Genomic DNA, 18,956 nt, shown 5'->3' with positions numbered 1-18,956 from the left:
AAAAGTGTTGTGAATTCCATTCAATTCCTCTGGTAGTTCAAGCTTGTAAGCTTGGTTCCCAATCCTCTGAAGAACTTTAAACGGTCCAATAAACCTTGGACTCAACTTTCCCCTTTTACCAAATCTTATAAGTCCCTTCCACGGCGAGACTTTAAGCAAAACCGAATCTCCAACTTCGAAGGTCATTGGCCTTCGCTTCTTGTCAGCATAGCTCTTTTGATGATCTTGAGCTGCTAACATTCTTTCTCTAATTATTTTCAACTTTTCAGCAGTTTGATGGACCATCTCGGGACCCATAAACTGCTTTTCCCCAGCCTCAAGCCAACAAGACGGCGTACGACACTTCTGTCCATACAAAGCTTGGTAAGGTGTCATCTTAATGCTCGAGTGAAAACTATTATTATAGGAAAATTCTACCAAAGGTAAATGTTCTTCCCAATTACCTAGGAATTCCAAGGTACATGCTCTCAGCATATCTTCAAGTGTTTGTATTGTTCTTTCACTCTGGCCGTCAGTCTGCGGATGGTAAGCTGTACTTAAACACAACTTGGTACCCAATTCCTCTTGTAGACTTTTCCAAAACCTCGAGGTGAAATGGCCATCACGATCCGACACAATCGTTAACGGAACACCGTGAAGCCTCACAATTTCCTTCACGTAAGAATTTGCAAACTTCTCCATAGACCATTTCTCCTTGGCTGCTATGAAATGCTCACTCTTAGTGAATCGATCAACGACCACCCAAATCATGTAGTGACCATTCTTTGTTCTGGGCAGTTTAGTGACAAAATCCATAGCAATGTCTTCCCACTTACCCATAGGCACAGGCAATGGTTCTAAACTCCCGTACGGTTTCTGATGTTGTGTTTTTACTCTCGCACAAGTCACACACTCAGCCGCATACTTTGCAACATCAAGCTTCATCGTCGGCCACCACTAGTAGGGTTTTAGGTCCCTATACATTTTAGTGCTACCGGGATGAATCGAGTACATGGTTTTGTGAGCTTCTTCCATCAGAAGATCTCTGACTCCTCCTGTCTTAGGTATCCAAATCTGATCTTGGAACACCTTCAGTCCATGACTGTTTACACCGAACACCAACGTTTTGCCCAAACGTTCCTCCTTTCGGTCATTCTTCTCAGAAGCTTCGCTTTGAGCTTTCTTTATACTTTCCAAAATAGTTGAGACAACTTCAATTCTCAACGCTCTTGGCCTTTTCCTTTCAAGATTGACTTTCCGACTGAGAGCATCAGCAACAACATTAGCTTTACCGGGATGGTAAAGTATCTCACAGTCGTACTCCTTGAGTAACTCTAGCCAGCGTCGTTGCCTCATATTCAATTCTTTCTGATTAGAGAGATATTGGAGACCCTTATGATCAGTGAAAAGTTTGCACTTCGTTCCATAGAGGTAATGCCTCCATAATTTCAGAGCGAAAACTACCGCTGCCAACTCCAAATCATGAGTCGGGTAATTCTTTTCATGCTCCTTCAGCTGTCGAGACGCATATGCTATCACATTTTCTCTTTGGGTCAAAACACAACCCAATCCAACCCCAGACGCATCGCTATAAACAGCGAAGTCTTCAACTCCATCGGGTAAACAAAGTATCGGTGCCTCGCATAGCTTCATCTTTAGCTTCTCGAATGCTTCTTTATGCTTATCACTCCAAGCATAAGTAGCTCCTTTATGGGTCAAAGCTGTTAATGGAGTAGCAATCGAAGAAAATCCTTGGATAAACCTTCGGTAATATCCGGCTAATCCTAAAAATCTTCGGATCTCCGTGGGACTTTTCGATTGCTCCCACTTCATTACAGCTTCAATCTTTGCTGGATCAACCATTATCCCTTCTTGGTTGACCACGTGACCCAAGAATTGGACTTCACGAATCCAAAAATCACACTTAGAGAACTTTGCATACAACTTCTCCTTCTTCAAGACTTCTAACACTTCTCGCAAGTGTCTGCCATGCTCCTCTTGGCTTTTCGAGTAAATCAGAATGTCTTCTATGAATACTATCACGAATTTATCAAGGAACGGATTACAAACCCTATTCATCAAATCCATGAACGCTGCTGGAGCATTAGTTAGTCCGAACGACATAACCAAGAACTCATAGTGTCCATATCACGTTCTGAATGCAGTCTTCTCTATATCCTGCTCTCTCACCTTCAGCTGATGATATCCTGACCTTAGGTCGATCTTTGAAAAATAACTTGAACCTTGCAATTGATCAAATAGGTCATCAATCCTCGGCAACGGATATATATTCATTATTGTTGCCTTGTTCAGCTCTCTGTAATCAATGCACATTCTCATACTTCCATCTTTCTTCTTCACAAATAACACCGGAGATCCCCAGGGTGATGAACTAGGTCTAATGAAACCTTTGTCCAATAACTCCTGAAGTTGCATCATCAGCTCCTTCATCTCTGTCGGTGCTAATCGATACGGTGCATTTGCTATTGGCGTGGTTCCTGGTAACAAGTCAATTATGAACTCTACTTGTCTATCAGGTGGTAATCCAGGAAGATCTTCGGGAAATACTTCCGGATAATCACACACCACTGGTATACTCTGTATCACCTTCTTTTCCTTCTTAGCATCGATCACGAATGCTAAATATGATGTACATCCCTTGGTCAAACACTTCCTGGCTTTCATTAGGGAAATGATTCCAGAATTTACTCGTCGTTTGTCCCCATACACCATAAATGAATCCTTCCCAGGCGGGTTTACTTTAACTATCTTCTTCTTGCATAAAATTTCGGCATCATTGGCGCTAAGCCAATCCATTCCCAGAACGATGTCGAAACCATTAAGTTCGATAGGCAATAATTCCTCGTGAAACTTATTCCCATTAAGGTCGATTAAGATGTTTTTCATACTATGGCTAACAGGTACAAACTTGCCACTAGCAAGTTCGACTAATAAAGCATTATCTAGTCTATCAACAGGCAAGGCTAGTTTTCTACCAAACTCATGTGAAATAAAGGAGTAGTTGGCTCCAAAATCAAACAAAATTTGAGCAGGTAATTCGTTTACGAGAAAGTTACCTGAAGCGACATCAGCTTCATCTTTCACAGCTTCGAGTGTCATCTGGAAGGCTCTCGCCTTCGGCTTTGGTGGAATGTTGGGCTTAGCTGCCTCCTTCTTCTTTGGACAGTCTTTCAAAATGTGCCCCTCTTCATTGCAACCAAAACACATCCTTTTGTTGTTCGGACACTCATTGGCAAAATGCCCAATTTTTCCGCACTTGTAGCAGGTTACATCCTCACTACATTTCCCAAAGTGCTTTTTCTTACACTTATCACACCATTTCGCTTCGCCTCCTTTTCCTCCACCAAAATTTTTCGAATCAGATTTCGAAAATTTGCTTTTCTTACCGGAACCAGATGTTCCCTCAAACTTTCTCTTCTCACCAACCTCAACCTTGTCGGTGGTTCTCCCCTTAATTATGTTCTCAACAGACTTGGCAGCCCATATAGCTGCATCTAGAGTATGTGTCTGACGTACTGGCACCTCGTACTCCCATGGGAGTCCCTTCGCATACCGGTCCACCTTTTTCAGCTTGTCTGGGACGATACGCAAGGCAAACTCCATCTTATCGGTGAAGTTATTGGTGTAATCATCAACTGACATGCTGCCTTTCGTCAATGCCAAAAACCTATTCTCCAACTCCAACAGATTTTGAGCCGAGCAGAACTTGTGCTTGAACTGCACCAAGAACTCTGCCCATGTCAATTGCAGTGGCTCATTAGGGCTTAACGTCTTCCCTAGAGTGTTCCACCAACGAACGGCTCCACCTCGGAATTGACGCACTGCATAGATAGTCTGCAACTTGCCTCTGCAGCCACAAGTCATGAAGGCTAACTCCATTTCGGAGATCCAATCCATAACTCCAATCGGATCCTCCTTTCCATTGAAGGTCGATGGTTTGCAAGTTTGAAATTCCTTGTACTTGCATCCCATTCCATCATTCCTTCCATCATGATTGTTTTGCCTAACTATCGGTGGGTTGGCTTGACCAACAGACCCACTGAAGTTTCTACCTTCCGAGTGTCCTTCATTTAATTCGGGCTCTTCCACACGAATTGACAGTTCTTCATGATTCTGTTGAAGCAACCGCCTAGTTTCATCCATCGGACGATCCAACATTGTTTGAATCATCATTTGCACACCAGCCATGGTTATTGGATCAGGTGCTGCTGCTACGACAGGTATTTGCTCAATCATTGGTGGTTGATTCCTGTTTTCATCAGCATTTCCAACTCCACTTCTTGTTCTCACCATTTTTGATCTATACACCGAATAAGGTGAAATTAGATCCTCATTCACGATAGATATTCAAATCATCCTTATCACTCCGAAACGTTTACATGCTAGTTCTAATATCGTAGACGTACACTTAGAATCCTATACACATAAAGTTTCTAGATCCGGTCGCAAACAGACGATAGATCCGAACAAATAATATCATATCTGGCAACATATAACATTTAGCACATAAAGCATTTTAGGCAAGTTTCCTGAAATAAACTAGTGCTCATGTCTAAAATATCACAGACACACATCCCAAAATTTCACTTAGCATTCTAAGTTTAAGTCTAGAAATCCTACAAATTCCTAGTTCGCTTAAACTAATGCTTTGATAACAGAAAAGACCGATTTTCATTTGTGCTTTTAAAATATTTTTAGAGTAAATCCTTTTGATTTGAAAGAGTTGCGGAATTTGTTCCCAAAAACAAAACGTGATAAAACAATGTTTACCAAAGCATTTCATAAAAGAAATGTATTTTCATTATATAATCAAAACTCGGGATGTCATGTTCCGATACAGACCATAAAGCATAAACGATAACATTACAAGTCATTCAACAAATATATACATATACAGACTTGCAAACAAAACAACTTGATGGTTCATCCATCTTATGCCCTTGCGCCACTTCCTGTAATACAAATAAAACTGAGTGGGTCAGGCTTGGGAGCCTGGTGAGCATAAAGGGTTTTCAACCCACAATAAATAATTATATTTAATTCCACCAACCAACAATAACCCAATTACCCATTCCTGTTATTCTCACTTTACATCCCTAAGACAACTGACATAAGGGACCTAGTCTAAGAATATTTCATCGGGGCGACAACACATGCTTCGGGGGTTCCTCAGCAATATAAGTCAAATAAGGCAACCATGAGGGGGATGGAGTACAGCGAATGAACACCCAAGTTCATTAACACCTACAGGTGGCGAGCCTGCTAGTGTTCCACATGACTGTCTAGAAAAGTCTGTGGTCATCATCTAAACTCCGCTAGATAACTGAATCAAAACAACAACGAGGCCTCTCATCTGTTTATTACACACCAACTATCTACCCATGTTCTACCCAACATATTAGTAGATAAGAATATACATTTTATACATAGTTTAAAAAAACTGTACAACATGCTTTAATCAATACATATTCCACATAACAGATGAGGCACACACACATACCACGTATTTCATAGAAAACAAATCAGATCTATGAGATAGAAGATGGTGAATATACATTCACACATATAACACAAAATATACACATAACACGTATTTCGTATAAAATACTTTATAATTATGCGTTAGAAGAAAGTAACCACACACTTACTTCATCAGAAGATGACCGGACGCACTACGGCTTATAGAAGTAGTATTCTTAGGCAGATGTGGAAGATCCGGACTCCTCGCGGGCAGAGCTTCGGCTCGGGAATCGCACTTCTCGGGATCTTCGGGACTTCAAAACTTGCTTCGGGGATCGGGAATGATACCGGGGCTTCGGGGTACTTCTGGCATGCAAAACGGTGCAAACGGGAGAGAGAAGAGAGAAAAAGAGCAAATGAGCCGGCTGCCCTCGCATCCTATTTATAGGAGGCTGGAGCCTCGGAGTACGCTGGACGTATAGCAGTACGCGGGGCGTACGCGTCCGAATCGTCATGACATGCGTCATCCGAAGAACTCGAGTGCGAGGCGTGTCATGCTTCGTTGTACGATGGGCGTACTTCGGATCAGATTGGTGACTCCTTCGGATATACATCCGAATTAAAGATTAAATTTAAATACAAATTATTTAATAAACTTCGGAAATTCATATCTTCTTCATACGAACTCCGTTTTCGACGTTCTTTATATCCACGCATAGGTGAGACTACGCTCTACAACTTTCGTTTAGACTCCTTCGGCTAATTTTGACTTTATTTTTATTAATTATTTTTAGTAGGCCGGGACAGAAAAATTTCGTTATAAATTCATAATTTCTTCGTTTGACGTCCGTTCTCGCCTAACTTTTCATCGCTTCGATACCAACAAAGAGATCTTCGATTCTCGTTTAGATCGATTTTACTAAAAACCACTCGATCACAAATTGAGTATTTCGGGCTGCATACCGCTAAGTCGAAACTTCAGAAAATCATAACTTCCTCATACGAAGTCAGATTTGGGCGTTCTTTATATATTCGGAAACCTTGTTTCAACTACTACAGCATTATCAAAAGATATCAAGTTTATTTTACACTTAAATTTTGACGCTTAATTTATTCTTAATTAATCAAATCACATAATTAAGCAATTAAGCACAAAACACATAATACTCGAATAATATACGTCTATTATTTCAAAACAGGCTACAAAGGTTAACCTAGACTATTACATCAACGAAAATGCCTAGCCTTGAAACGCGAGACCCTCTGGCCAACCTCGCCCCAACATATCGAGGTCCTGCACCTCCTCCCATACAACATCTCGAAGGGAGGACGGTCGATACTCGCATGATAGCTATTATTATACGCGAACTCCACCAACGAAAGGTAGGTATCCCAGCTACCTCCAAAGTCTAAAACAGATGCCCGCAACATGTCCTCTAGAGTCTGGATGGTCCACTCGCTCTAGCCATCCGTCTGCGGGTGAAAGGCGGTGCTGAAGTGCAGACGAGTACCTAAATCGTCGTGGAATTTCTTCCATAACCTAGATGTGAACCGCACATCCCTATCCGAAATCACCGAAACTGGCACTCCGTGCCGCGCCACCACCTCCCTGATATAGATATCGGCCAATTTCTCGGCTGAGATGCTCTCCTGAATCAGGATAAAGTGGGCGCTCTTGGTCAATCGATCGACGATGACCTAGATCGAATCCACTCCCCGTGCGGTCCTGGGAAGCTTGGTGATAAAATCCATCGTGATGTCTTCCCATTTCCATAGCGGAATATCCAACGGCTGCATCTTGTCGTGCGGTCTCTGATGCTCGGCCTTGACCTTCCTGCAAGTCAAGCACCCGCTCCATGTACCATGCCACATCTCGCTTCATGCAGGGACAACAATAGTCCAGACGAAGATCCCTATACATCTTCGTCGCCCCGGGATGGATGGAGAACCGGGATTTGTGTGCCTCCTCCATCAGAACCTGGCGCACGCCTCCATGATAAGGGACCCACACCCTACACTGTGATCCTTAGGCAGATATCTCGGATCGGCGCTGCCTTACGGCTAAGCGCGTCAGCCACCACATTGGCTTTCCCCGGATGGTAAAGGATCTCACAATCATAATCCTTTACCACGTCAAGCCACCGACGTTGTCTCATGTTCAGATTCGGCTGGTCCATGAGATACCTCAGGCTCTTGTGGTCCTTGTAGATGGTACAACGAACCCCATAGAGGTAATGACGCCAAATCTTGAGGGAGAACACAACAGCCCCTAGCTCTAAATCATGCGTTGGGTAGTTCGCCTCGTGAGGCTTCAGCTGCCTCGAAGCGTAAGCAATAACGTGCCCTCTCTGCATCAACACTGCGCCCAAACCCGAGATGGACGCATCGCAGTACACAACAAAATCCTCCATGCCTTCTGGCAGGGCTAAGATTGGCGCCTCGCACAATCTCTGTCTCAACGTCTCAAATGCGGCCTGCTGCTCGGGCCCCCAACGAAAAACCACGGCTTTCCTCGTCAGCTTGGTCATGGGTACGACTATCTTGGAGAAGTCCTGAATGAATCTCCGATAGTAGCCCACCAATCCTAGGAAGCTCCGAATCTCGGATGGAGACCTCGGGACCTCCCATCTCATCACGGCCTCTACCTTGGCCGGATCCACCGATATCCCATCCTGGTTGACAAGGTGCCCCAGAAACTGCACATCGCGTAACCAGAACTCACACTTGGAGAACTTAGCATATAAGCTCTCTCTCCTCAAAGTACTCAGAACCTCACGCAAGTGCTCCTCATGATGCTCCCGTGTCTTGGAATAAACCAAGATATCATCAATGAAAACAATCACGGACCGATCCAACATTAGCCGGCACACGCGATTCATGAGATCCATGAAGGCGGCAGGAGCATTGGTGAGACTGAAAGGCATCACCACAAACTCGTAATGACCATAGCGTGTCCGAAAAGCAGTCTTTTGTACATCCTCCTTTCTGACCCTCATCTGATGATAGCCTGATCGCAAATCAATCTTGAAGAACCAAGATGCTCCCTGAAGCTGGTCGAAGAGGTCATCGATCCTCGGGAGTGGGTAACGGTTCTTCACCGTTACCTTATTCAGCTCCCGATAGTCTATACAAATCCGATGCGACCCGTCCTTCTTCTTCACAAACAGAATCGGGACTCCCCAGGGTAAACTGCTTGGTCTAATGAATCCCTTGTCTAACAGTTCCTGCAGCTGTGTAGACAACTCCTGTATCTCAGGAGGAGCCAACCGATACGACGCCTTGGCTATCGAAGCCGCACCAGGGACTAGGTCGATCCTAAACTCCACCTGCCTCTTCGGAGGTATCCCAGGCAACTCCTCGGGAAATACATCCATAAAATCCCGCACCACGGGTACATCGCCGACTGTCGCCTTACCCACCTCCCGGGTGTCCATAACATACGCGATATACCCTGTGCAACCCTACTGAAGGTAACGCCTAGCTCTTGCTGCTGAACATACAGCTGGTCCTCGCTGTGGCCTCTCGCCCTGCACTACCAACTCTCCCCCACTTGGGGTCCTGATCCGTACCAGCTGATGTGCACAATCTATCACTTCCCCATTAGGGCTCAACCAATCCATGCCTATAATAACCTTGTTCCCCCGCAACAGTATGGGAACCAAGTCTACCAGGTAACGTTCCTCGAACAGCCTCAAAACACAATCCCGGTAGACCTCCGATGCTCGCACTGATCGGTCGTCTGCAATCTCGACCTCTAGAGGGTAGTCCAACATGCCCGAAGACTCAGAAAACTTCTTGCTAAGCACAAGAGAGACAAATGATCGGGTAACACCCGAATCAAACAACACCTGAACTGGGATACCGTTCACATGGAACGATCCTAAATGCATATACACAGAGCACATATCAATATCATAACATCATACAAATAAATCAGAGGAAAAGAATCATACCCGTCACCACATCGGGTGCAGCGCGTGCCTCCTTGGCTGTCAGCTGAAATGCTCGGCTCCGAACCACCGGAGCCTCCGACTTGACCTTCCGACCATCCATAACCCGTGTTGTCGCTAATGTTGTTGCCACTGCCGGCGCTGCTGCTGCTATCAACCTGGGATAATTGGCCTTTTTATGGCCCGTCTGATTGCAATGGAAGCAAATTAGGTCTGATGTCTGAATCGTAGAAGCAGGGGCAGTATAATCTCTGCCAAAATGCCCCACCTTGCCGCACTTATAGCAACCTGCACCCGGTCCAGTGCGACAAACTCCCTCATATGACCGACCGCATTTCCCACAGCGGTCCCGCCCTGACTGGCCTTTCGGCCTACCATCAGATCCCTTGGGCTTCTTTCCCGAAGTCCCCATCGCCTGCCCCTCAGCGGCCTTCCTCTTCCGTATGTGCTCCAAATCAATCTCTATCTCCCTAGCCCTGATAATCATGGACTCCAGGGTAGGGCAAGCAGAGAAACTAACATGCTCCCAAATATCAGCCCGTAGCATGTCATGGTATCGGGTCCTCCTCATATCCTCATCCCCTGCATACTGGGGTACCAACAAGGCCCTCTCCCGGAACTTGGCGGTGATATCCGCCACAGTCTCCGTAGTCTGTCTCATATCCAAGAACTCTCTGGCCAGCTGCTGAAGCTCCACAGCTGGTGCAAATTCAGCCCTGAATCGGGTCACGAAATATGATCATGACATAGCCTCAATGGCTGGGGCTCCCAACGTATTGCCAATCAACTCTCACCAATCTCTGGCTCTATCCCTCAAACAACCTGCAGCGAAACGGACCTTCGACCCTTTCGGGCAGAAGCTCGTCAGCTGCACATACTCGATGTCTGCAATCCATCTCCTAGCAGCAATTGGGTCCTTCACCCCATGAAAATCCGATGCACCACTCCCACGGAAGTCCTTAAAGGACATTGTACGTGTACCCACCTGGCTAGATGCCAGATCACTCCTAAATGCCCAGAGGCGATCCTCCATCATCTCAATAATCCCTTCCTTGATCGACCCGAAAATGACTGGGGTCGCCTCAAGGATACCTCTCGTAATTTCAGACGCGATGAACTCGCGTAACCCATCATCAACATGCTCGGAGCTCGCTCCCGATCCCGATCCCGATCCTGAACCAGATCCTGATCCCCCTGCTCCATGACGTGTGACCACCATTATGAAAATAATAACACAATTGTCAGGATCACATATACCCCGAAAGGTCTCACACACTCTCCAAGTTTCCAGGTTCCATCTCGGCCCTCCTTGAATCAAGTACGGATCCTCTGCTTTCAGTAGTACGGACCCATACTACCTTCCACATCTATCCGTACTTTCCTCAAGGATTGCCTTGACTTCACCAAGTCCCTTTTCATCGATGCTCTTCCCACTGATCACATCCTAGGTTTCCCTAGGTCACTCTCCGACATACTCCCCGCCATTAGTTGCATTAGGAGTCCTTACCGCGTCCCCCTAACTAGTTTGCGGATACTGTTACATATCCGTTCACTAGTTAGTCAAAGTTGGCCAGAACCCCCATAGCACAAGCAAGCAACATTCATGCGTTGAGTAACCAAACCAGGCATAATCTACACAGGCCATCTTACAGCTAACTAAACAATCCTAGCATACAGCTCATACAACAGGCATATAAGGCATCCTTCCTAGATCCTTAGCCCTAACTAGCATGCAATTCTCAGAATCATATATCAGGCACACAAGACATCCTCCTAGACCCTTAGTCCTTTTCTAGCATGCGGTTTCCTGAATCAAAACCATACAACATAACATAACAAGTATGGGTATCTTGGGGAAAGCTTACTTGAGCCCGGCCGGTCGCACGCATCACACACTTCGTCTTTCTTAAAACTTCCCATTTTAGATTTTAGAAAACCATTTTCCTTGTAAAAATCTTTTAGTCCTTCGGTTTGAGTCCAGACACCCCCAAGGGGGTGTCCGAATCCCTCAAACCAGGGCTCTGATACCAACTTGTAACATCCCAAAATTCAAGCCCAAAAATTTCATTTTAATTATTTATTGACAAAACTTCAAAAATTGTCCCTGTGGTTTTCGAAAATATCAAGTTTAATCCCTAAGTTCAAAAAACCTCATGGATCGTCCCTGTGGTTTCAAAACTTTTAACAAATGGTCCTTCTCGCTAACTCCGTTAGCTTTTGACCGTTAACTTAAGGGTATTTTCATCATTTTACTACGACAAGGACCATTTATGAAACTTTGTCTTATTTAAAAATAAAAGAAATATATATATATATATATATATATATATATATATATATATATATAATTATTTAATATAAAGAGGGCCCACCTATCTCTCTCTCTCTCTCTCTCTCCTAATAGGAAAATTGGGGAAATTTGACTCGTACATCCACCAGACTCGTTTACCCCATTCCATTTTATCTTCATAGAAACATGTCACAACCTTAATTGCTTCTCCAATCGCTACTCGATCATTTGGTTTGCGTTCGACTGCAAGTGACCCTGAAGGTCTACCATGGCTGCCTTTTCCTCATAATTCAGAAATCAATCTTCCTTCAAATTCAGCAACAACAATCGATTCGATCAAGTAGGTGGAATCTACAAAGAGTTCTGGATGCGTGAGACTAGTGTTCGTTCGTAGGGATGTAAGATTTCTTCTTCTTTTTTGCTCTGGATAGACAGACTTTGAGGAAGGAAGAAGGAACAGTTGGTAAAATAGTGATTTGGGGTGTACTTCAACCTTCCCCCACTACATCTCGTTTCTTTCCGAGAATGAATAAAACCCAGGAGTTGATTAGCTTCCGGGTTGGTTTCCAATTATGACCGAACAAGAAATCGGAATGCTGCTTGTTCGTCGGCGTCGTTGAAAAAAGCTTTACCCTTTTGTGCTAACTCTTCTTCAAGCTCATCGAAGAGTTTATTGTATGTCGCTTCGAATTCCGTTATCTGCTTCAGGATGCTTTGGGAAGATTTGAGCATGAAAAATATCAATTTTTTAATAGAGTATGCTTGGGCTCTGATGGGTCAAGATACGAGAGGACACGGTGGCCACCGGTGAGATAGTGGGTTTGTCTTGGGTACATCAAGATTCAAATTGTGGGGAGAAGGGAAAGCTAAATATGACGGAATCGGGTTTGCCTTTTGAATCAAAGTGAATAGAGAAGATGGGTATTCATATGACCTGGAAGTATGTATGTGTGTTCTGGGGAAGAAGAACAATTTGGTGGGGGTTTGACTTTCTTTTTATGTGTGGTTGAGAGAGATGTGGGACCCTTTATTTAAAAAAAAAGTATTTTCTTTTTTCTTTTATTTTTAAATAAGACAAAGTTTCATAAATGGTCCTTGTCAAAGTAAAATGACGAAAATACCCTTAAGTTAACGGCCAAAAGCTAACGGAGTTAGCGAGAAGGACCATTTGTTAAAAGTTTTGAAACCACAGGGACGATCCGTGAGGTTTTTTGAACTTAGGGATTAAAATTGATATTTTTGAAAACCACAGGGACCATTTTTGAAGTTTTGTCTTATTTATTTCATAAAAGCATTCATTAGAAAATAATGTGCCAACACGTTATTTCATAAAACAATGTATCATGTTCGAAACCGACGTCATAAACAAATATCATATCAGAGTACAATCCCAAAAAACTTCGTGCGGAAAATCATATGTGTGTGTGATGTCATGCTACGCCGCCGGCTCCTTCCCCTTAGAAGAAGAGGTACCTGAAACCAAAAACTGAAACCGTAAGCACAAAGCTTAGTGAGTCCCCCCATCATACCACATACCATACAACACCACCGGTATCTTTCAACCGGTAATCATCATTTGTATCTTTCAACCGGTAGTCATCATCGGTATCTTACAACCGGTAATCATCATCGGTATCTTTCAACCGGTAACTGGGGTCTATTCCACCCCCTACTACTAGCATACAACAACAAGGTATAAGCATGCAATCAGGCATATCTGAGTGTTGAACTACCCTTCGGTCCTTAGGACCACTATCAGGGGAAAACTATCCCTATCATACACGTAACATATCATACAGATATATCTCATAACCAAACACGTATCCATACAAAGACAATTATCACAAAGATAGTCATCATCTAAAATACTCCTACTTGGTGGGCCGACATTGTGGCCTTAGACCCACCCCTACTGGAAGGTAACTCACCTCAAAAGGCTGGCTGTTGAAAAGCTGATCCGCAAATGTCTAACAGCTGCTCCGGTGATCCCCCGACTATATTTCCATAAAACACTTAATCAGACATTGATACTATTCCTAGGGTAAAATGACTATTTTACCCCTGACCGATTCCAAACCAAAGTCAAGTCAAAGTCAAAGTCAACTTCCAGTTGACCCGGCTCGCCGAGTTGGCTTGCCAACTCGCCGAGTCCATATCCAGTCGATTGTCCTTACTCCCATCTCTACTCGTCAAGTTAGGCATTGACTCGACGAGTTCACTTCCTAACTGATACTCAATGGTCCTTCCTCCGACTCGCCGAGTTGTATGAACAACTCGTCGAGTTAATCTTCATCCGATGAACACGTTCTGTCCTCGACTCACCGAGTTGATGAACAACTTGTCGAGTTCTATGAAGATTGCCCCGGACTCACCGAGCACCTTCATGCACTCGCCGAGTCCCATGAACTTTCAGATCAATGGCTTAGCCCAGAACGTTGGGTCACTCCCCGGAGACCCCCTTAAAACCTTTCCACACTCAACTGGGTCCTTTCGACCCTCAACAGAATGGGACAGAACCCCCTAGACTCGCCGAGTCCAAGAATTGACTCGCCGAGTTGGTCACGTCCATACCGTAAATCTTTGCTTTATGATGTACATCCTTTGATCAAAAGATAGATCCAAGCTTCTACAATTGATCTAGCATGTAAAGTTACAAACTTTATGTGCTTGCATGGGACTTTGAGCTCAAAAGGACATAAAACAAGCTCATATGGCACATGGGACCTTTCATGGGTGCAAAAGCAACCCAAATCTGCCTAGTGACTCGTTTCATGATGTGATTCAGAAACTTAAACCCCCAACCATGTTTGCAAACATGGTTGGCCACCAAAAATGGCTCATAAAAGCCCTAAACCTCCCCAAAAAGGGATCTAACACATGAATGAGCAAGGTTACAACTTTTTACCTTCAATGAGCTGAAGAAGGTGCACAAACTCAGGTTTCCTTGATCTCTACTTGCTTCCTCAAGCTTCTCTCTGTCCTTATTAAGATCACAAGCACCAAAATCCACCAACAAGGCTTAGTTTGCTTCAAAAACGGCTAGGGTTTCAATGAGGGGTGTTTGAGAGCATAAAGGAGTGATGGAGGCTGCATAAGGTCGTTTAAATAGGGTGCAAACCCCTGAATTAGGGTTTTTGTCCAGACAGCGGCTACTCGCCGAGTCCGGGACCCGACTCGCCGTGTCCACAGCTTAAACTTCGCGTCTCATCCTGCTTCTACTCGGCGAGTCAGTCCTTCGACTCGCCGAGTCCAAGGCCAAAATTGCAAATCATTTAAAGAATTAAATACAAGAATACGTACCAAGAACTAGGTGCAACACTATGGAAATGAGACTTGGACCCATTTGGATGTGGATGGCGTAATTTAGATGATCCGGGTGTTCGGTTTGTGTTTTGGAGCCAAGGGGTATTTTGGTAAAGTGTCAGCTCGGGCTTTATGGAAATTGGATTTCTTTTCGGGAAATTTTAAGGCAAGTATGAGTTGATAAAAGCATAGAGCTTGTCGTTACCTTTTCATGGATATAAGTATCTTCTCCATTCTTCTGCCGTTGCGCCGTCCCCGTTGAAAACGAAGTCGCTGTCACCCATCGCCGCTAATGCTGATTGTAGTGCTGCTGTGCCACCATCTCAGACCATTGTCGTACTCGTACGCCACCAGGTGGGTGGGTGGGTTCATTTTCCAAGTAAAAGACGTGTGTGTATGCTTCTACTGCTAGTGTGCATATCGTGTGTGTGTGTGTTTTTGGCCGAACACCACAAGAGAAGCCATCACCATTACCGTGAGGTGGTGGCTATCACCTCTGACCACTGCCTGCCGCCACAAGGGTGGCTGAGTGTGTATGTGTGGTAGGGGTGAAATAGACCCCATAGCTGGTTGGAATAAACCGGTGGGTAGGTCGGACACCCATATATGCCTGACAATATGATTATGTTATGTGATAGTAGTAGGAGGGCGAAATAGACCTCGTAACCGGTTGAAATAAACCGGAGGGTAGGTCGGGCACCCATATATGCCTGATAGTATGTTTTTGATATGATATTATGTGGTGGTGATAAGGGGTGAAATAGACCCCGTAGCCGGTTGAAATAAACCGGAGGGTAGGTCGGGCACCCATATATGCTTGACATAGGTAGGTCGGGCAACTAGATTATCCTGACAGGGGTAGGTCGGACACCCCCGTATGTCTGACATGGGTAGGTTGAGCACCCAAGTATGCCCAGCAGGGTAGGTCGGGCACCCAAATATGTCTGACAATATGTGTATGGTATGTGGTATGGTGGGGGGACTCACTAAGCTTCGTGCTTACAGTTTTCAATTTTGGTTTCAGGTACTTATTCTTCAAAAGGAAAGGAGCCAACATGATCGCAGTGCATCACACTATGATTTCCGCATTATGAAATCTTTGGGAGTTGTACTCTGATATTACTTTATATGACATATTTTCGGTTATTTGAAATACTAGTTTTGATTGTGAAATGAGTTGACACTATTGATGTTTCATACTAGTGTTTTTTTTTTTAAATTAAAAATGAAATTTTTGGCTCTAAATTTTGGGACGTTACAATATGTATGTTGACATGCTAGAGCGGAGAACTTTATGTGAATGCATTATATGTATGTTGGAATATATGGTATATTGGGAAACTTACTAAGCTTTATGTTGCATGTTGTTCGTGAAAAGAGCTCAACGAGAGTATACACACGCATCGAAGATATTGATTCTGCTACTTTTTTAATTTGACTCTGATAACTCCATGATTTCAAGTAAATGAACGTCACTCAATGTTTGTAAATTAAAGGTTTTAATCGGTTTATCTGACCGTGATGGAAAATATCTTTGTAATTTTTGGGACGTTACATGAATCAACATCTAACTTAGACATCAAAGAGCAATATCAGGGTCCATCCCTCGATATCCTTTTCTAACCTAACATTTGTCTATTTTTTTTACTGCATGCCTTCCCAATTGTGCATTAGAAAAGGGTCTTCTCGATTGACTAACATGCATCCGGAAGGCTACGTAGCAACAATAATATAAATGGACACCCTTATTTTTTTATTCAACAGAATCAATATAAAATTGTTGTGGGCATACTGCCATCGTTCTCTACCCCTCTCCAACTTTTTGACTGTTTCTCTACTTTCAGTTAACGAGTTGATAGATTTTACCGGTAGCTTTAAGTTTACTTTTCGTCTATGGTCCAGCATGCTCTGTCACGATAACCCCACCTAATAAACAAGCTTCATCAACCCGTTATTACCTTTATTAAGTTGGACACACGTGTATTTGGATCCTGGATTCGACATTGTTGCCAACTAGAATAATCATTAAAAACGTTAAAATTAATACTTGAAAGAAAAATTATGTTTCTTTAAAATAATGAAATAAAATTGGAATATATATGCTTATTAATGAATGGAAAATTAAGGTACAATTGTATGTAAATAATAGAAAACATTCACTTAGCCAAAAAAAATTTAGTTAACTAAGAGGGTATTCGCATTAAAATATTTAACGGTTTTATTTTTAAATATGGTTCTATCTTATTTTTTTGTGCCTAGAAAATGGAACTTTTCAAGTTTTTTTTCCTTTGGTTTTTGACATTTTTTCTACTATATCATATGTTCCATGTTATCATGAAGTGAAATTCATAAAAAAAACCTTTAAATTTTTTTTTTTTTTTTTTTTTTCTGTTTTTACCTTAACATTTTTTATACTATACTTATAAATACATATTTTTAGAAGTATAAATACATTTTTAGAAATTATAATATATTTTATTGATGAATAAATACATATTTTTATATTTATAGAAGTATAATTGTATTTTTTAGAAACATAAGTATATATTTTTACTTTTTTTAGAAGCATAAATACCTAATTTTATGTTTTCATAGTATATCTAAATTTTTAGAACCATGAATACTTTTTTAGAACGACTACTTAGTATATGCTTGAGATGGAACTCATAATCTTCTTGTTAGAAATACCTTGTTAGAAGTATTTTTTTTAGAAATATAATTATATTTTTTTAGAAGTATAAATGTATATTTTAGAAGTATAAATGCATAATTTTTTTGTATTTAAAAGTTTAAATATGTATTGTTATGCTTATATATATATATATATATATATATATATATATATATATATATATATATATATATATATATATATATATAAACACGTTTTCTATTGATACATTTCTAAATATGTATTTATACTTTTAAATAACATATTATATATATATTTTTAAATTATTTATACTTCTAAAAAACATAAAAGTATAATTTTATATTTTTAAAAATGTATTTATACTTCTAAATACGTAAAAATATATATATATTTATATTTCTTAAAAAGTATTTTTACTTTTAAATCCATATAAATAGAAAAAAAAATGTATATAAAGTAATAACATTTAAAAATTTATATAAATACCATGTTTAATTAAACAATTTTTTGTGTATATATATATATATTTTTTGCATGAATACCTATAATATGAAGAAAAAAAATACTTAAAGAAAGAAACGTAAATAAATTACAAAATTAATGGTCTTTTTACGAATTTTATTTAATGATACTTGTTTTAACGCATAAAAAATGATTTTACATGAGTGGTTGAAAAATCAATTAAATTTGCATGAAAGACTAATATTCGACTTTTTTCAAGACATGCATGTAAAATAGTCAGTGTTTATCTATCTGATGCATTTGAAAATTGTCAAATTACCCATAGCTTTATGATACTTACAATTAAAAAAAATATTTAGTGATTTTCTTTCAAACAATTTTAAATGGTTGGTTTATTGGTTTACGTGATGTTTTGAAGTAATTATCTTTGTTCAAAATCCAATTCATATGATTACAATCATACATACTTATAAAACTAGCATTTTTTTTTTTAAATCTCATGCATTTGAAATCCTTTTTTTTAACTTTCTCAAATAACATTCATTTGAAACTCCATTTTTAACTAATACAACTCAAAAGTTTTCTTAATTATGATTTAACACTCAAAAGTTTTATAACTTATATTATGTTTAATTAGCATTTAGTGAAAAGTTTACTATAAAAAGGTCAATCTTTTGTGTCTTTTGTGTTATATAAAATCTTACATGTAAGAAGGATTCGAAAATATTATGACTCAAAAGTTTTCATATAGTTAGCATTTACGATCCAAATACGATGATTTGAAGAAATGAGTTATGTCGCATCTATGGTAATTGTGATATGATTTTTTTCTTTCAAC

This window comes from Lactuca sativa, chromosome 8 (genome assembly GCF_002870075.4).
Source record: "Lactuca sativa cultivar Salinas chromosome 8, Lsat_Salinas_v11, whole genome shotgun sequence".
Lineage (NCBI taxonomy): Eukaryota > Viridiplantae > Streptophyta > Magnoliopsida > Asterales > Asteraceae > Lactuca > Lactuca sativa.
This window is presented reverse-complemented; position numbering follows the sequence as displayed.